This window comes from Protopterus annectens, chromosome 12.part0 (genome assembly GCF_019279795.1).
Source record: "Protopterus annectens isolate FY-2018-M chromosome 12.part0, PAN1.0, whole genome shotgun sequence".
Classification (NCBI taxonomy): Eukaryota; Metazoa; Chordata; order Ceratodontiformes; family Protopteridae; genus Protopterus; species Protopterus annectens.
Genome location: NC_056746.1, coordinates 282,973,355 through 282,987,890, shown reverse-complemented (window position 1 = coordinate 282,987,890; position 14,536 = coordinate 282,973,355). Strand labels below are relative to the sequence as shown.

At 43.0% G+C, this 14,536-nt stretch overlaps 1 protein-coding gene across 1 annotated transcript in view; it reads right to left on the bottom strand.

Annotated features, from left to right (window-relative positions):
- Window positions 1-14,536, bottom strand: part of LOC122816509 (CREB binding protein) — a gene marked incomplete in the record, with an annotated part of 4,149,155 nt that overhangs the window by 56,240 nt on the left and 4,078,379 nt on the right.

The following is a 14,536-nucleotide window of genomic DNA, read 5'->3' as shown; positions in this document are numbered from 1 at the left end:
GTGCAGGTGGTATTCGAACGGTTGCCACGTGCCATGAACCATCCTGCCCTGATAATGCCCCCCCCCCCACCCGATCAGGGAGGCATCCGAAGTAACCGTGGCTACCGGGGTCAGGGGAACAAATGGTCTGCCCTGATGAACTAGAGGAGAGGAAATCCACCAGGATAGATGGTTCTTGCAGGTCTGTGTCACCAGAATCTTGTGAAGCATGGGAAGCTGCTGGAAGGACCATTGGGTGAACAACATCCATTGTAGGAGACGCATGTAAAAGCGGGCCAGAGGAAGAAGTGTTATGGCAGCTGCCATGAGGCCCAACACTTTCAGGACCAACCTGGCTTGCAACTTGTTGCTGGATAGGATGATCCGAATGTGGTTTTGGATATCTAGGATTCTCTGACTTGTTAGGTTTGCTGACATCCGAGTAGTGTCTAGATTTGCGCCTATAAAGGTAATAGATTGGCAGGGCGACAAGGAAGACTTTTCGAAGTTGACTGAAATTCCTAAGTGACCGCAGAGACGTAGAGTGTAATCTCTGGCTTGGAGAAGTTGATGCCTGGTGGTGGCTGAGAGGAGCCAGTCGTCGAGATACGGAAACACCTGGAATCCTTGACGTCTCAGGTGAGCCGTGACCACTGCCATGCATTTGGTGAACACTCTGGGGACTGTAGTGAGGCCAAAGGGCAGGGCTCTGAATTGAAAATGACTGGTCCCCAGCCGAAAGCGGAGAAAACTTCTGGAGCGTCTGTGAATCTTTATATGATAGTACGCATCCTGAAGGTCTATGGAGCACATCCAGTTGTCTTTGCCCAGAAAGGGCAAAATCGATTGAAGTGTGACCATCCGAAATCTTGTCTTTTTGACAGACTTGTTGAGCCTGCTTAGGTCTAAAATTGGTCTCCAGTCTCCCGTCTTTTTGGGGACCAAAAAGAACCTTGAGTAGATTCCGGACTCTAAATGATCTTTTGGTACTGGCTGGATGGCCCTTTTCTTTAGAAGCTTTGACACCTCTAATTTTGCAATTTCCCTGAGACCGGGTGGTACATCTGGAAGGGAACCTCTTTGAGGGATGGGGCTTTCCTCGAAAGGAATCTTGTAACCCTCGGATATGATCGACTGTACCCATTTGTCTTGAGAGAGGGAAAGCCAGGCTTCTGGGTACAGCGACAATCTTCCCCCGACTGCCTCCAAGGGTGGGCAGTCGGGCAACACCTCAGAGATGCTAGAAGGGCTTGTCAGAGAGAGGCTCTCTGGAGCCCTGGTTCTGCGGACCCCCTCTGCCCCTAGGGCGGCGTCTGTTATTATTACCCCCTCTGCCTCTGGGGGTAAACTGACCACGTGTGTCAGGCGTAACTCCTTGTGATTTCCGGAACCACATTTTCCCTCCCTTCTGACCTTTGGGGTAAGGTCTGGAAGGAGTGGAGAAACGGACTCCTACGGCAGAAAGTGTCTTGCCTTCCTGCTGCACCTGGTTAAAGTGTCCTTCACCTGAGGGCCAAACAACGTTGTCCCATCAAAGGGAGAGTTTGTGAAGGACGCCTTAAAGGGGTCTGCAAAATTACAGAGCCGCATCCAGGACTGACGTTGGAGGGCCACTCCTGTGCCTGCAGCTCTACTCGCCCCATCGGCTGCATAAGAAATGAGCCGCATGGAGGAGTTGGTTATGGAATTTAGGATTCCCAGCTGAGAGGCAATCTTTTCTTGAGCCCCTGCTGCTGACGGATCCTGTACTACTTCACCTAGCTCTTTGAGGATGTCTCTCTGAAGTCTGGTGAAGTGACACAAATAATTCAGCGAACGCATAGCAAAGGTCGTTGAAGACAGCATCCGCTTGCCATACCTGTCCATGGTCCTAGACTCCTTGTTAGGCGGATGGACTGGCACGGAAGGATCTGCAAGTTCCTTCTTGGTGGCGGCCGCCACCACCATGGCATCAACCGGGACACCCTTAGTAAGAAACTGCTTTTCAGCGGGGGCCGTGATAAACTTTGAAGGTCTCCTGGGGACTGGTTCCACCGAATCAGGAGATGCCCACGCCTTTCGAGCTATGACTTCCATAAGGGGGTTGAAAGGCGGAGACACCCAGGAGGTGGAGGGTCTAGATCCAAAAGAATCCAGGTATACCGATTCATCCTAGGAGGGATTAATGGAGGGCCTGTTCCCCCTCTGTTTCAGGAGTTCAAGGATGTCTGAAAAGGAGACATCCTCAGAGGAAGATCTTGGGGACCCCTCCGACTCATCTAAATCGGTATCTGATGTTGTAGACTCAGGGGAGTCTAAATGCTTCCTCTTGCAGGTCCTCTTACACGGGGGTTCACCTGAAGGATCAGGAGAAACCTCGGAAGAGGAAGTCCTTCCCAATGGGGAAACCTGGGGCGATGGATCTCTGGGTCCGGGAGCAAGAGAGCGGGAAGAGGCATCTACAGGCACCATAGAGGGAGGAGCTAAAGGAACCGACTGCTGGCTAAGCTCTGGGGCTAGCACACTCCTCATCACCTCGAAGGCTCCCCTTCTAGGGAGGGCCGAGAGATCCCGCTCCGAAGAAACAGGGATCCCTGGTCCCACCAAAAGGGAAGGCTCCGAAGCAGATGTCGGGGCCGAGCTCACCAAGGCCGAAGCTCCAAGAGGGAGAACGGGGTCGGACAAGGGTCCGATGCCACTCGCCCCCTCGGAGCCGACCAGGGAAGCCCGACGCCCGGATCCCTCCAAGGAAGGTCTCAAGGAGGAGATAGGAGTCGAAGACGACGGAGCCGAAAGGTGTGGTATCGGCTCCGAAGCAGCAACAGTCACGGTACCAATAATCTCCGGCTCCGAACTCTGTAAGAGAGTCGAAGGAGGAATCTCAGGGGGGTGTAGAATAGCTGACGTCTGATGAGACGGGCTATGGAGCATCTGGGCTAGTGCCTGTGATTTTAATAGCCTACTCACCACTCTCTCTAAGTCATGGTCTGAGAGCCTGGACGATCTCGATGATCGGCTCCGATGGCTCCGCTCCGAAAGCAAGGGAGAGGCTGCAGCAGAGTGTATAGACTCCAAAGAAGGAGATCTAGACCTCTTCTTGGATGGAGCCATCGGAGCCGAAGAACGTTCGGCTCCAGGCAGAGCCGACAACTTGTCGGCTCCGAGAGGAGACAAAGATATCTCGGCTCCAGACGGAGCCGAGACATGCTTCGACGCAAGGGTGTCGGCTCCAGACGGAGCCGACACAGGTGTTGAAGCCAGGGTATCGGAGCCAACTGGCGCCGGTACAGAAACTTCCAACAAGGAAGAATCGGCTCCGGACGGAGCCGATGTTGACTCCGGCGGAGTCGGAACCAAGACCATAGACTTGGACACCGAAGCCTGGGTCTTGGAAGGTTTGGAGGGCTTCCCGGAGCCGACTTTAGCCGGGGAGCTTTCTGGTGTAAGAAGATCCCTGAGGATCAACTTATTTCTACGTTCCTGCAGGACTCTCTGGCTGAAAGAATGACATATAGCTCAGGAGTCCTGCAGGTGTAGGGGTCCCAGGCAATAAATACAAGAAGTGTGACTGTCTGTCAGAGACATCTTCTGACAGCACAAGTCACACTTCTTGAAAACTGAGACCCTAGTATCTTTGGACATATCTCAGTCCTAAAACACTCACACGCACCAATCAGTCCAAACAAGACACTAACAAATAAAAATTATAAATAACTAATAATAATAATTAGTTATTACTATAAGAGTGACACAACACACACACACCTGAGGGAAATCCTGACAGGAACTGTGAGGGTGGGAAAGGCCTAAGGCCCGAATACGCTAAAACTAAGTGAACTAAGGGGAAATGGGTATGGAGCTAAGTGAATAAAGTACACTGAAGGGTATAAAGACTATAAATTAGGGTTTGAGACACCTAAAACCTGACAAATAGCAAGAAAAATATAATTTACCAGGAGCTGGTAAAAAGACTAACCTCATCAGCGAAGCGGCAAACGAGATCTGGGTAATTACCGCCTTGCATCATGGGATATGGGGCTGCCTCGAGCTGGTAAAAGTGACTCTCGAGCTTAGCAAGTGCCGAGTCGGAGCCGAGGATCGGCTCCGAACCCATCCAGCAAGAATGAAGGCGAGATTGACAACTTAACATTGAATATTTAAGCTTGTTGTTTTTTACTGCACGGTGGTGCAGCGGTAGTGTTGTTGCCTCACAGAAAGAGGTTCTCCCATTCGATTCTTGGCTTGGGTTGGGAGTGCCTTCTGTGTGGAGTCTGCATGTCCTCCCCAATGTCGAGTGGGCATTTGAAAGGCATGCGTTGAATGGGCATGCCTTCGTTGAAGGTTGGGCGTCGGGCTGGCAACTCGACACCATAAAAACTGACTGCCAATCATTAGCGGACCGGAGTTCCGCTGTGGCGACCCCTAACTGGGAAAAGCCGAAAGACCAACAACAACAACATATAAATGTATACTTATTTAACTTCTTAGGCAGCTAATAATTTTTAATTAATATAGTTGCACATTTTGTATGTAATTTGTGTATTTAGAATGTTTAATAATATGTATACATATTTGTTTACTTATGAATAATGGTACATGCAATGGGGGAAATAGCATATTATTTAGGTTCCTGATGTCATTTCCTGTAGTAGAAAAAGGGCACCAAATTTTGAAGTATACAAGTGTTCTAATTGTGTTTTACTGATTTTGTCTGATGAAGTTTATTAATGAAGTAAACAAGAAGCACTTAACATAAGATACGACTTTCTTTATTCCACTGCCAGCATTGTGTTCGTTTTATCAGATAAAAACATCACGTCGTCACTGGTTTGAATAAACCTTCATAACAAACTATACATCAAGCTTCAAAATAACGCCACCTTCCCCTCCCCCTTTTAAAAACAATACTGTATATTTCATTGAAATATTAAAACCATTCTAAAACATACGAATAGATAAATAAGTACATAATATTTAAACCAGCAATGTTTTTGATTAAGTTCATAAGATTAATATGTAATATGGATGAAACCGCTAATCTACTTCTACTTTTTAGCTTATTTTCTAAGGTTGCAATAAAAATTTCAAGAGGAGCATCAGTGGCATACTACTTTTTTAGACTTTGTCAGCGTTATGCAGGATCGGAGAGGCTTTGAAGTTTAATAAGCTGTCACTTAGTTTGAGGTAACTGGCCTTAGCAATGTTCTGACCAGGTTTGGACTTTGATGGGGGCTCTGGGTTAGTTTTAATACTAAAGGAGATCATTTTGTGGTCAGATCTTACCAGGCAGGGGTTAATGCATGGGAAGGAGCAGCATCCCTCATGTTTGTGAGTACTAGGTCTAGGATATTTGCACCTACAGTTGGGGAGCTAAATACTCGCTCCAGGGTGTTTGCATTAACAAAGTCCAAAAACCTCTGAGTACATGAATTATGGGTCACATAAGTCTCCCAGTTTATGGAGGGGTAGTTGAAGTCACCCATAAGTATGGTGTAAGGGTTAATGTTAACAGATACCAGTAGGATTAGGTAAGGGGTGTAATTTTCCAGACTCATGTTAGGGGATTTCTAACTAGCAAGAATACAACAGGGGGTTGCACCTATGGTTAGCTGGGTATGAAGTAGCTCAAGTGAGTCATGCTGTTGGACCTGTCCAGCAGTGTATTTACCCTTTATGAACACTGAGACACCTCTCCCCTTTGTTTTATCTTGAGCTGAGAGGGATCAAAATGTATGAAAGGCACTGTAGCCTTTGACAGCCATAGTGCTTTCCATGGTTCTGAAACATGTTTTTGTGACTGCACATATGTCTGGATTCTCCAGGGTTAGGAGTGCTTCCAGGGAGTACAGTTTTTTTATTTACACTCCTAGCATTAAGCAGCAGTACCTTTAGATAGTCTTGAGTGATTTTTGTTATGCTTGAGGGTTTAGCAACTTGGCAATGCCTAAAAAAGGCACAATGGGCCTAGATAAAGTTTTTGCCTGTGTCCAGAAGCCAAGTGGTGACAACTGCAAACCATCTCTGGCAAAGCATCGTGGTTTGATGATCATGTCTCCCCAGGCTGACAGATAATGGATCCCCTTGTTTGACACCAGAAACTAAGCCAATTGTTGAAGTCAATCATTTTTTGGTGGTACTGTGGCATCATCAGTGGTGAAGGTAGGATCCCAGTCAAGGCTAGATTCATACCTGCCTGGGACATGTATTCAGAGAGCTCTGTCATGCCTCTCTTCATACAATCCAGTGAGGTACATTTTAGGTTGTTTATGCCCAAATGGACTTTGACTGTGTCATACAGGCACTTGTGGTTTAAAGACCTAAGTGTATGCCTAATCTGGCAGATCCTGGTTCCAGATACTGTGATCTTCTCCTTGTTTAGCCTGCTATGGGGGACAACAGTATGTTTTACAATGGAATCCCCAATAACTAGACTGTTTGGCTGTGTGGTGTGTGTTGCCTTATGGGCTTGGAAGTGTGCTACTATTATTTTTCAGAGTTATGTGTTTTGTGAGGTCTTTTTGTGTGTGTGCAGGGCCACTAAGAAATGCTTTTAGGAGGTTTGGGTAGATTACAAGTGAGTACCTTGGCATATGTGGGTCTATGTGTTTGCTCCTTAGTTTTGGGTGTAACACCAACAACCTGGTTTGTACTTTTCATGGGTGTATAGGAGAGTTTTGCCTCCAATGACATTGTGTATCTACAACTCACACAACTCTTTGTCTGTTCTAAGATTACAATTAAATGGTTGTCAGTGAACAGTTACTACACTGCCTCAGGATGCCCATATCCACCAAGTCAGAAAACAGGGATGACAGGCAAGCAGCTATCCATCATACCAGAGCCTTGGTAGACGGGAAGGCGTAGGGGAGAGTCACTTCAAGGTCTAAGTGAATTAGAGTGTTTAGCAGTATACTATTAGATGACCTGCAGTGGTGCTGCCCTCTGCACAAAGTGGCAGCTCTTCAAGCAGCTATGAACAGTGTGAGACTATGGAGAGAGTTTCCTATACAGGATTTTAAAATGGAGAGGTTTGCTTATATACAAAGCACTGGTAACTGCAATGCAAAAATGCAAGACTTTTACACCAGCAGGATGAAAGATTTTTACACGGTTACGCCTTCTGGCCAATCAAATAAAGACACAATATGCCTCCCACCAGCAGCTTCCAACTCGGATGGGTTGAATCAGCCCTCTGTTCCCACTGGAGTGCAGAAAAGCCCTCTTAATGAAAAACAAACTGGTTTTGAGCTCAAGTGCAATAACAAATGCTTACAAAAAGGCAGAACACCTACCTCAATAATATGCATACGTTTAGAAAGATTGCTGTTAAGCAACTGTTTTTTGATAACTTCTGAGCACAATAACTTTTAGCACAATGATTCACGAAACAGAAAGCAGAAAGGGTTGTCAGCAAGCTTATGGAACCTATAACAAGGAAGACAACCACAAATCCTGTAGCCGCACGAGAAATGTTTAGAAAATTTTATGAAAATCCGTATAAAGCAGAGAAATATGGAAATCAAGAAAAGGTACAAATGGAAATGTTTATGGAAGAATTAAATATGCCAACATTAGCGGTAGATGAGGCTCAATTACTAACAAAATATGAAGAGATGAGATAAAAATGTTGATGTATAACCAATCTATAGAAAAGTCTCCAAGAATAGATGGTATTCCTGTGAAGTTTGGAAGCTAGGAGGGAAAAATGATAAAGATCTGAAAGGTTTTATTTAACAGTATTTTAAAAGGAGGAGAAGCACCAACATCCTGGAAGAAAGCGGTGGTGGATGCAATACCTAAAGATGATAAAGGCCCTTCAGATCCAGCTTCATATAGGCCAATTTCAATTCTAAACTATGATTAAAAAGTGATTATGTCTATACTGGCTAAAGAATGACAAAGGTGATGCCAACATTGATAGATATGGATCAATGTTGTTTTGTGGAGGTGAGGTAAACATTTGACAATATTAATAGAACACTGACAACACAGAGGGAAGCAGACTGTAAGAAAATATCACTGTTGTTGGTGGGTCCTCTTGCAAAGAAATCATTCAACAGAGTATGCTGGGATTTTATTAGCAGGGCAATGGAAGCATTTTACATTCCTTGATAAAATTATAAGGTTGATTAGGAGGGTATATGAGAGATCAGAGGTGAAATTTAAGTGGGTGGGTTCCTTTCTGATAAGTTCTGTTTGAGCAGAGGAACTACGCAAAGGTGTCCTACTTCCCCTTTGTTATTCATATTATATTTAGAAAAACTGGCAAAGAAAATAGGGGACTCAAAAACTTGAGGATATAATTGGTATGGTAGTCAAGAAAAGAAGGCTTTATTTGCAGATGATATTAGTAAATACCTGATAAAACCAGAAAAGGACATTTCAGTGTTGTGGAACATTTGGAGACAGTTTCAAGTCTTTTTAGGATACAACAATAATGAAGCTAAAACAAGGGTTGGGAGGGTGGCCTAATGGTTAAGGTGTTTGCTTTACAAACACAAGATGCAGGGTTCGAGTCTCACAAGGGATAATTGGCTAGGTTTAAAATGGCTCGCAAGAGCAGTTAACTTAGTACAAACCTATGAACCCCTATGAACCCTATAAAGGTAATAGCTGTAGTGTATATACCCACACACAAATTGGTTCAGCAATACCCACATTTATGGGGACATGACAAAATGAAGTACTTGGGAGTATGGAGTATAAAGGTTTCTGTTATGGCAGCTAAGGATATGTGGGAAGATACTAAACAAAAAATACAAAGACTTAGAAATTGGAAGCTCTGTTTTATGGATATGGACAGCAAGATACAAGCAATCAAAATATTTTTAGTTCATTTAGTTTACTGTAGACAGGTCAGACATATTTGTATCAAACAAAGGAGAAGTTGAAGACAGCAATTAAAGAGATGAAGGATTTTATCTGGGAGGGGAAGACAGCAAGAGTCAAGTAGGATAAGCTGATCATTCCAATAAAACAAGGTGATTTGGGATTACCTGATTTGAAGGGGTATTTCAGAGCTACACCGTTAAGGTTCTTATACATAGCACAAGCAGAAAGTTAAAATTCAAAGTGGAAAATATAACAAAACGAGGAAGCTCAAGAAACAAGGAAAGACTGGGATTTTGAATTAAGAATAGATCCTTAAGGAGAATAATAATACCTATACAGAATATTATATTCATAAAAACTAAGCTAACATGGGACTGGAGAAAGGAGATTCTGCAGATAGGGATGACTGCAATTAGGTATACACATGATAGGCAACAGGGGGCTGGAATTTGTGAGAAAACTCCAAAGGAACCAAGGTACTGGGAGCAAATAATTACAGACGGACAGATAATATAATGGGAAGAGGCCAAGAATTTATTTGGATTACAGACTCAAGATTGCCTTCCCAAGCAAGAATTGATATCAGAGTATAGGCAAAGAGAAAGAAACAGGGGGATCCTAAGTGAAAGACAAGCACTGGTAGAGTAATCTAGAAGAGAAGTTGCTGTTAAAAAAAGGATAATTAGTAAAGCATATAAAATATTGCACGATAAATATAAGAATCAATCACAGGAAGTTATTAAGGATTGGAAAGAAAGAGTGGATAAGGTTCATAGGTTCATAGATTAGTACTAAGCTAACTGCCCTTGCGAGCCATTTTAAGCCTAGCCAATTATCCCTTGTGAGACTCAATCCCTGCACCTTGTGTTTGCAAGGCAAACACCTTAACCATTAAGGCACCCTCCCAACCTTAAGCAATCAAAGAAACAATGGGGGATACATATATGACTCCCAAATGTGCAACAAAGTCTAGAAGATTTGGTATATTCGCTTGGAAGTGCTTACATGGATATTTTTATAACCCAAATAGACTCCACATAATTTTTCCTCAGGTAGATAGCAAATGTTGGAGGTGTGAAGGGGAAGAAACCGGTAACTAGGAACACATTTTTGGGAGTATAATGAGTCGGCAGACTTTAAACATTTCCTGCAAACTACTCTATCAAAAATACTGGGTGAGCAAACTGGTGTAACTAAGGAAATGATTTTTTGAGCTATGATAGAATTGGAATAGTAAGGGCTTGCGGAGTCTAATTAGGAAAGCTGCAAAAAAAGCAATTACTAAAAAATAAAAATCTAAGTCTAAACCATCTGTACTAGAAGTAGTGAGTATAAAAGAGATAAAATAACTGGAAATGGGATTTTTAGAAAAGGGTAGGATCAAATTACACAGCAAAAATGTGAATTGTGGGAACAATACATGCAGAATAACATTTTGGAGAAAGAATGAGACTTAAAAGAAGGCAGGATTTGAATGGGGTATGTAATGTTTGACTGACAATGACTGGATAGATACGTGATGTATAACGTTTGCAACTAAAAACTGGTCTATATGGATTGTCTATGTCATAAGTGATAATTTAATAAAGATGTTTCTTATTTAAAAAGTAAATTTATCTTTGACAAATTTATAATCAGTCTTCAAGTTCTATCCTTCCTGAGGACCTGGAAGTGTCTTGAATTGGACCTTGTTCCTTCTTTTTCTACAGAACCGTGTTAGTACAAGCAAGACGCTGGTCTAGAACTGGCCCTGCCAAGGAGACCTGGTCCTGAGGAAAGGGAGATATTTTCATAAAAGTCAGAAAGGACCTGAATTTGACTTTATATACTGAAGTAATCGGCTCTGTCATCAAAATGTCTGTGGACAGATTAACCCACTGTTCTCAGAAAAGGGCAACATTTTCACCTAGAATGTGGAGAGAGGATGGTGGTGGTGGTCGACGTTTTTAAAAAGTCAACACTGGAGGGGGAAATCTCTTGGAGAGGAGGAGCCATTACTCCTGCCTGTAACCTAATGCTTGCCCTGGCCACTGACACCTATCCAAGGGACTTTCTTTTTAAATGCCTTTTTATTATTAAACTATTCACAGCATGACTATTGGAAAGGCCACTGCTTGACAGGAAAGTTCTCAGTGAACTTAGGAACTGGTGAGCAAAACAGATGTTTTTCCATTTGCATAGCATTACCGTTTTCAACTAACTTAAAAAAAAAAAAAATCTTAGAAAGGAGGACCAAATGACAGGAATTTGTTCAATGGACCATTTAAATTCTGTCCATTGACATTCGCTGACAGGATATGGCCTCTGAGCCATGCACATGATCTGCCCACTGTACCTAAGGCAGCTGCCTATTACAAGAATCTATGACAGCCTACCCACCCATGACAGCATGCTTGTCTTCTTCTTCTGCTGTAGTTTTAATCAGCTTCAGCAGTCTCTGTTTTAGGGATGCCTTTGCTATATCCCCTACCATATCCTCAACTGGTACTACAATGAGTGTCTTGCAGTAATGACTAATGCTTAGGTTAGAAGTATAAAACTTCTTAGCTGAATCTATTCATCACCCCACTTTCTTTACCAGCTGCGAGGGTCTTACTAACAGGAGGTACATTAGCTCCACAGGCAGACTGCTTTGTCTGCTGCCAGATTTTTGTAAAGGCATTTCTACTTCTCGTTGACTTGTCTGGGTGCCAGTGGATAAGAATTCTGCTCAAAATAAGTACTTTCAAAGGCATTTGTAAATGCTTCAGAAACAAGAGGGGTTGGTGTAGTGTGGGGGTCTCCAGTCACCAGCAGTTCTACCCTTTATGTGAATGTTAATTCCTGTCTCCCATTTAAAATGATCTCTCACTAAGGTTAGGGTCCTTCAAATTAATCATCCTTGGGGAGCCCAAAGATAAATCATCATCATCACTGTCATGCCTTAGGGAACAGGAAAGCTGCCTGCAGTATGCAAGGTCTTGTCCCTCTCCTTCACAGTCAGAGTCAGATGACTTCTCTGATGACGAGTCTCTTTTTTTGTCTGGCAGAAGGCAAGGTAACTGAAGTGGAGGGGAGCAAAGGAGCTGTACTTTGTACTTAAAGTGACAGTCAACCACGACAACCTGAAGAGACCTCACAAGACAATACAGCAGAAAATGTATATCAAAGTCCAACTACACCATTCAAACACCCAATAACAGCAGAGGCACTCACCATAGGAAGACACAATACAGAACCTGATCTACTGTATTTATGGATACTCTACTTGACACTGCTATAGTCCAGGAGAGGAAGAAAGCCTTCCAACTTCTTCAGAATGAGTAAACAATGGAAGACGAACTCTTGGCCTTCTCCAAGTAAAAAAAGATCATCCCCCTTATGGGCCTTTTGACGGATGCAACAGTTAACTCTGCGTCTATCCAAAGATCTCTATACAGGTAGCAAGAGAGCTAAACAAATGTAATGGGGATAAGCAAACAGCTCAAAGACACATCCATGTTCAGGTCTAACATGTTCAGGTCTTGAGCTGTACAAACTAGGGCAAACTTGAAAGAACCACACCCTCATGATCCAAATCATATGCCTGGGGTCTGGAGTGTGATGGGTAGGAACCAGGCACAGAGTAACAGGAAGATGGCAGCACTGCAGTAACTTGACAGGTCTTCTGTGGACTTGCAGCTGGTGTCAAGCCATGCCCCCTATGTCTGCAATCTTGCATCTGGATGGACAGGCCGTATCAGATCTGAAATATCTGTATGACGTCAAAAGACACACAACCTGCACCCTTGCTTGGGAAGATTCAATGAAGCTTATTCTACTTTGGATAATTAAATCTTGCTAAGCTTGTGAGGGTAAGGACCTAGAAAGATAAGTCCTTGGCCCCATATATGACCAACCCACATCAGGAAGACTACAGGAGTTGGCAGGATGGTCATAAGGACACTCATCCAGTGATCAACTGGGGAAAGGGCAGTGTCTACACTCTATGACTTGCCCCCAAGGCTAGAGTCATGACGGCATCCCCTCCAAGCCTTTCTTCTGCTGAAATGAAAGGGGGCATAAGTTCTTACTAACTGAGGGAAAGCCTACAATACATGGGGACTGAAAGGCAGCTTCTAAAACAACCTTATCTCCTGAAGGATCTTACAACAGACTGCCATCTGTTTCACTGGCCTTCTGACAAAAGCTCTAACATGGATCTAAGGCTGCAACTCATACCCTCCAACTGATTCTCCCATGAGGAACTTTCAGATGTCATCCTTCTGGTAGTGAAGGAAGCCAGAGGTCACCCCCTGCATATCTGCTGGTGCACAGGATGAAATGCTGTCACTTTGGCAATACTTCTTTTGAATACGAACACAAACTGCTGAAAGAACCAATATAAGATAATCCAAAACACAACACACGCTGAGAAAAAAATCACCTTTATGTTCAGTAAAGCTTTCGGGTTACAAGCCCTTTTTCAATACTAATACAGGTTTCATTAAAAAACACACATTTAAATAGGAGCCAAAGCTATCACATGACTTGCAGCCTGAATCATGTGACAAACGTAATACATAAAACTTCATACTGTTAAAAATTTCTCAAAAGCAATTCTTTGATACATATATTGTACATCAAACTCATGTCCTAACTACATTTTCATAAACTATATTAATTTAATTCAATTAATTTCGCTGTATTTTAGTTAAAACAGGTTTCAGTGTAACAGCAGAATTTAAACCTGGTGGATAATCAGCTGCCAATCTTAATATCCACTCATACTCCTTTGTTTCTAAAAGGTTATTAGTATCACCCCCCCTGCATGATACATAAACCATATCAATAACTCTAAATTTAAATTTATGGCCAGAATTATGTCTTTGGCAATACTTCTTTTCCCAGACAGTAGAAACATTACATGTGCATCTTGGCTTATTACAAGAGAGCCAGACAAAGAGTCCAAAAGGTCTGCTGCATCAGGCATTGAGTTTTGGAATTATGACTTAAATCAGGACCAAGGTCCATAACGTATAAGCAGCAGAAAAGAGTAAACTGTGAAATTCAGTTGCTCTCCTAGTGTGGCAGATGATGTAACTACCTGCCTCAGTGCCTGATATATGCACTTAGGAGCCAATATAAAACAGGAGTGAAAATGACTCAAAATCATACAGTTAGGACCACTCTTGATATTATGCCCAAAGATGACACTGAGTAACTGTGTTTGTACAAGACATAACAGACAGACATCTGGAGTATGGCAATTAGAAGTAAATGTTACCTTCACACAGTGGGAACTTTCAAAGGCAGGAATAACATATGCAAGATGATGATTGATGGTGGTGAGATAAAGACCACTTGCTACACTAATAGATGAATCCATCCTTTTTAAAGTACAGTGAAGCAACTAAATGCAAAATAATTTCCAAGCAGTTGTGCAACCACCTTAGGCATCACATAAGCAGGTATACATCTATCAGAGAGCTGTAACCAGATAGCGTTCAACTTAAAGATTTCTTATCAACCACCCCCCCAAAAAGAAAAATATAGAAAATGCAGAATTCAGAATCAAATGCCAACAATTTTCAAATCTTGTAAACACTACTTACGCTTCACAACAGTCTGCTAAAAGAACTGCAGAACTCCTGCTGCACTTAAACCACACTCCTGCTCCCTATTACCTTTGTACTATTTCCATTTGCTTGCAACCACAAGACAGACAGACAGTGGGTAAAGCTGTATTACTGTATTATCAAGAAACACAAGTTACACACTCTCTAAC